This window comes from Triticum dicoccoides, chromosome 3B, assembly GCF_002162155.2.
Source record: "Triticum dicoccoides isolate Atlit2015 ecotype Zavitan chromosome 3B, WEW_v2.0, whole genome shotgun sequence".
NCBI classification, from domain to species: domain Eukaryota; kingdom Viridiplantae; phylum Streptophyta; class Magnoliopsida; order Poales; family Poaceae; genus Triticum; species Triticum dicoccoides.
The window spans coordinates 454,883,689-454,889,860 of record NC_041385.1 but is presented as its reverse complement, the minus strand read 5'-3'; positions in this window follow the sequence as shown (position 1 = coordinate 454,889,860).

Genomic DNA, 6,172 nt, shown 5'->3' with positions numbered 1-6,172 from the left:
AATGCCTTACTCAAAGAGCCAAAAACCAAGTTTGCATGAGAGTGCAACATCACGAGGTGAGGTAATACCGCTATGATATAGCGGAGACCTTTTGTTCTACCGAGAAAGGGTTTTCCCCCGCTTTGTATTACAAAGCAACTACCATGATACAACCAACAATAGGTGTTGGGGCGGAAGCAGCACAGTCACGCCCAAAAAGAAACGAAAGAGAAAACATAAAAGAAACAAATGCCAAGATCGGCGGATCAACGAAAAACGAAGAAGCCTCGCGACCGCTGTCGGTGTCAAAACCGGCGGATCTCGGGTAGGGGGTCCCGAACTGTGCGTCTAAAGCTAATGGTAACAGGAGGCGGGGGACACGATGTTACCCAGGTTCGGGCCCTCTCTATGGAGGTAATACCCTACTTCCTGCTTGATTGATCTTGATGAATATGAGTATTACAAGACTTAATCTACCACGAGATCGTAATGTCTAAACCCTAGAAGTCTAGCCTATGAGATTATGATTGTTGTGACTAAACCCTAGAAGTCTAAACCCTCCGGTTTATATAGACACCGGGGGGGCTAGGGTTGTACAAAGTCGGTTACAGAGAAAGGAATCTACATATCCGAATCGCCAAGCTTGCCTTCCACGCAAAGGAGAGTCCCATCCGGACACGGGACAAGGTCTTCTATCTTGTATCTTCATAGTCCAACCGTCCGGCCAAAATATATAGTTCGGCTATCCGAGGACCCCTTAGTCCAGGACTCCCTCGGTAGCCCCTGAACCAGGCTTCAATGACGATGAGTCCGACGCGCAGATTGTCTTTGGCATTGCAAGGCGGGTTCCTCCTACGAATACTTCAAAGTAAATTCCGAACACAACAATCGTGTCCGGCTCTGCAAAACAAATTCCACATGTACCCGCAGAGAGTATAATGTTTCATGAGTCCAATCCGCTGACAATCTTGGTGGCATTATGTCATCCCCCGGCCATTATTGTGAATCATTCTCTAGCCCGCCTCCCCATGTTTCGGGAGGCGGTTTTCATTGGCACATCTCGTCAAAACAGAGATCGTGTCCCCTTATTACGAGATTTTCATCAACACAGGCATGGGTAACCCAACCGTCCTGTTGGCATGTCTCCTTGGGAATAGGCATGTTTTAAGGCCACAGAGGGACGTTTGATATTCGTCGTCTTTATAAAGGGGCTAAGGCCTGTCCTTTTTCTTCCACGCTAGTCCCTTCCTCCCCCTCCCACCTCAAGCTCCAACACACAAGGGTCGATCCAGTCGCTTCGAGCTGCCAACCATGTCAGGACACAGCCTTCAAGGCCGGTGGATGGCCTATTCTGTCACAGAGGAAGACATCTCGAAGCTCAGGGAGGCAAGATACTTGACTGCAGAGATCTACCACAGGCTTCCTACTCAAGGGCAGGTTATTCCTACTCCCAGATCCAATGAGAGGGTCGTGTTTATCTCTCACTTCCTTCGAGGGATTGGGTTTGCACTCCATCCCTTTGTTCGAGGGGCAATGTTTTATTACGGGCTAGATTTAGACGATCTAGCCCCGGACTCCTTCCTCCACATCTCGGTGTTCATCACCACATGTGAGGCCTTCCTCCGTATTTCCCCACACTTCGGCTTATGGCTTAAGACCTTCAACGTGAAACCGAAGGTAATCGACGGGAAACAAGCGGAGTGCGGAGGCGCTTCAATAAGCAAGCTTATCAACTCCACTTGGCCAAAGGGCTCCTTTGCAGAATCTTCTGACTTATGGCAACGGGAGTGGTTTTACATCACCGAACCCCGCGGTATAAAGCGGGTAGCTGCTCATGCGTTTCGGTACGTCCCTCCGCCGCAGATCGCATCATGGATTAACAAGGGGCTGGACTGGGGATCTACAGATGAAGTGCGGACACTGCAAAGCCGCATCCGAGCCTTATTGAGAAGGACACCGGTCTCATTGGTGTAATCCAAGTAATGTTAGTCTGCCGGATCCTACCCTGTCAGTGACGCCCTCTCCGCATGTGAGAATTTAATCCGGAAGGTCCACGGACTCTTCAGCACCTCTCTGGCACGATGCTCAGAGAGATGTGGAAATTGTTCTTAGGCGCACGAAAACAGTGGTCGGATACTACAGAAGGCATCGGTCTTGACTGCAACCATCCGGATACTTCGGTAAGTACTCGACCCCGAACATGATTTAGTCAAATTATTCATGACAATGTACTGATAAAACTCTATCCAGCTAGGGCTGGCTAAAGAAGGTGGAGAGAATCAGGTGTTCAGCTCCACTTCTAGAAGATACTGTCGATCCGTTATTAACAAGGATGTTGGCTCCGGCGCCGTATCAAGTGCCGGTAGGGGAAGATAAAGAGGAGGACAAAGAGGCCCAAGGCAGCTTCCACTCTGGAGGCTCACCAGGCAATTCATTCGGGGGGGATTAGAACTCTCGCTTCCAAAGGTGGAAGGGAAGGGCGAACTGACACCCCTTCTCCCCATGGGAAGAAAAGGGCCGCTTCCGAAGACTCAGAAAGAGAAGCTTGTAAGCGGGGGAAGGTATCCCAGTCAGGGGGTGATATTGATACACAGTCACCCCACAAAGATAGGCCCTCAGCCGCATCGTAAGTGAATCCGTGTGTTTTAAACATGTCCCGTTTATTTCTGGCTATAAGGGTAATATTTTAAACTCATGTTTGCAGTCCGGAACGCAACCCTCCTCAACAGTCCTCCTCCTCGGGGGATCTACTTTCGGAGATGATGGAGAGCGAGACGCCTCCACAAATCTCCCTGCCTGATAAGGCAGACGACGCCGAGGTGTCGTCCTGGAGGATCCTTCCCGATTTGCAAGTGGCACAAGGGACAATGAGGACCGGGGCCAAAGGCAATACTTCAGCCGCCCAGGGTCCGGGGTGTGCGGCCCCTACAGGGAACAACAAAAGTCCCGGACTATCAGATGTCCAAGGGACGCCGGATGCATTGATGGACATTTTGCGACATGCCTCCGTCTCAGAGGAACATCGTACCTTGATGAGTATGGTGTTGGAGAGAGTTCGGTCCGCAAAAAGCGGATTGAATGAAGCCTTTTCTAGCCTACTAAGAGGCTTCGAGGTACGTAGAGTAATTTCAATTATATTATAAGTGCGAAATGCACCTGTGTATAGATAGTAGCCCCTGAGACTCTGGTTGACATCCAAAGAAATGTGATCAGAGGATCAGAAATAGATGCCCAGGAAATGATATGATTATTTGAAACGCAGGTTGTTACATCCGTGGGGACTACCCAAGCTATCGAGGTAGCACAATTGAAGCAGAAAGTTGATGTGGCAGATGATGATATCACGCTTATGAGCAGGCGGCTCGACGAGGCGCAAGGTATGTCTCTAGGGCACTCAGTACATGCTAGTATTGTGAAATGAGCGTGATGCTGAAAATCTGTATATGCATAACTGCAGATAGTGCCGCCGCAGTGGAGACCCTTCGGGCGGAACTTGCCCGGGCCAAGGAGCAAGCGAGGATGAGTAATGCGGCTGCCGAAAAGGCAGCCGCCGAATTGAAAGTAGAGCAGACCGCTCGGCTTCAGTGCGAGGAGAGGATATCTACCATGGCACTTGAGTTGAAGAATGCCACTAGCCGATGCCAAGATCTTGAGAGAGATAACAAAGCCAAAGTGGCCGATCTGGACAAGGCCTTACAAGAGGCGAAGGAAGCCCAGTCTGAGTCTAGAGCAGCTCAGGAGGAGATCTGACAAGCTGGGGAGATCGCGGCTGGTAAGCCCTTTTTATTGCAAACTAAGTTTGGCGATCCGAAGTATGCGCCGCTGAATCAACAGTGGAGTTCTTTGGACTCCTTTATGGACCTGCCGAAGAGTGCTGCCGATGTGAATCAGTTTTTCCACGCGCAAGAAGGACATGTAATGGAAAAGTTGTTTTAGTCGCAGTTTGATACGCCGAAGCGTCCACTGTTGAACGAACAGATGACCCAACGGGCCAAGCTCCACAAGATGGCTGGCACTGCCATGAAGGACGTCATAGCCCAGCCATGGCCAACTGAACCCATTCCGGATAGTTATTTCGGTTTGGTGCGGCAGCTTGTTAATGTGGTGTCGCATATCGACGCTGTGAAGCGGTCAACGTGCATAGAAGGTGCACAGATGGCCCTTGCCCGTGTCAAGATATACTGGGCGAAGCTGATGGCCATCGATATAGCAGCGTAGAGTCCACCCAAAAGCAAGGACCTTAACATGCCAGAACACTACTTTGAAGATGTTCTAGAGGGTTCCCGCTTAATAGAGGGTCAGTGCTCGAAAAATATTATGTCTGAGTAATTTGTAATAACAATATTATGATATATTAAGGTTGTGTTTTTATACTTTTTTCCTGAAAAGTTTTGGTGCCTCCTGTGCGACCGTCTTTTTTATATACAATCTAAAAGTTTGCAGTCGTCGGCTTCGGCCCCCTCGCGTATAACACGGGGGTGTTCGGAAAAGCACTTGATCACACTTGACCCAACGTCTTGGTCCGTTAAGGAGGTGTTAGTGCGGCGAACTAGGCAATCAGACTGTAGAGCTTTAACACTTTCACTTAGCCAGAGGAGTTTGACGGTGAGGCTACTATATAGCCCCTGGTATGTCCGCGGTTATTCGAATATGGTGCATGTACATACGTGACCAGAAGGGCGGTCCTTCGTTTAACACGGAGGGAATCGCGAAGATTCCAATGAGTCATCGAGTGGTTGACCAGCTCTCGCCGCATCATGACAGTCAGTTTTCAACTTTCTCTACTGGGGTGCTCATCCGGGCTATCCGGGACACAATCACAGTAGTTCTCCCTTTACTACCCTAGCCGATATAGCGGAACGTAAGGTAGTAAGCACAGGAGTCGGGCAACCCAACTATTGACCAAAGACATGATTCGGAGCTGATGCATATATGGCCAAACTCACGACGCCGAACACTCCCTATAGGTGTTCGGACTTTACAATATACACCGAGCTGAATACAGCCCCTGGTGATAAACCCGTGGTATCAAGGCACGTGTGGCAATCCGACATGGGGAAGGAGCGCAGGTGATGAGAGCAAAAATCTCAAAACACAATACTAACCGGGCTGCTTCTATAACATCCACTTTAGTACGGCGAGCCGTATGTTTACAAATAATGCCGGTATCTTTCTTGGACATTTTACATGCCAGGAAAGTATAAAACAACAAGAGATAAAAAAGGTTTACACAGGGTCTTAATCTAAAAAAGAAACCTTAATGCGGGGCCCTGCTGCACATCTGCGCCTTTGTCTCCGTTGTGAAGTGTCCTTGAAGGGTATAGTATGATGGCCATCTGTAAAGAAAAAAGGAAAAAAGAAGAAGAAAAAGGAAGACCAGGTAAAAGAATCTGGTGTGGCCGTAAGTAGAGCCGGTTCGTTGTAATGAACCGTGAAGGATAACTTCTAGGGTCCGAATAGGGTCAAGCCAAACTATGGACCTTTTATGTGTAGAGTGCGCCCGAAGCCGCACAAGGAATTTTGAGTGTATCTCTTTATGGGACGGTCGATGGGGGCGTAGCTGATAATCAAGCTCAGGTTTATCTGAGCTGCCGCACTGGGGTGTGCGCCAGACACGTTTAGCTCTTTCTGCGGTCTTAATGACCGATGAGCTGTTCGGCTTGAATAGGCCGTTTTGTGCTTCGACTGCTAGAGCCGCCGTGTATTCCTCTGTACGAAGAGAGCGCTCCATATTTCCACTGACCGTAATGGCGCCATGAGGTCCAAGCATTTTGAGTTTTAGATAAGCATAATGCGGGACTGCATTAAAACGAGTGAAGGCCATTCTTTCGATTAGTGCCTGATAGCCGCTTCGGAACGGAGCAATGTCGAAGATTAATTCTTCGCTTCGAAAGTTGTCCAAATAGCCGAACACAACATCAAATGTTAGAGAGCCCGTGCAGCGGGCTTCCATGCCCGGTATAACTCCTTTAAAGGTAGAGCTGCTTGGCTTGATTCTTGACGGGACCATCCCCATCTTGCGGACAATGTCCTGATATATCGGATTGAGACTGTTGCCACCGTCCATGAGGATTCGAGTGAGGTGGTATCCGTCGATTATTGTGTAGAGCACTAGGGCAGCCGAACCTCCGTGACGGATATTAGTCGGGTGATCCCTGCGATCAAAGGTGATCGGACAGGCCGACCATGGGTT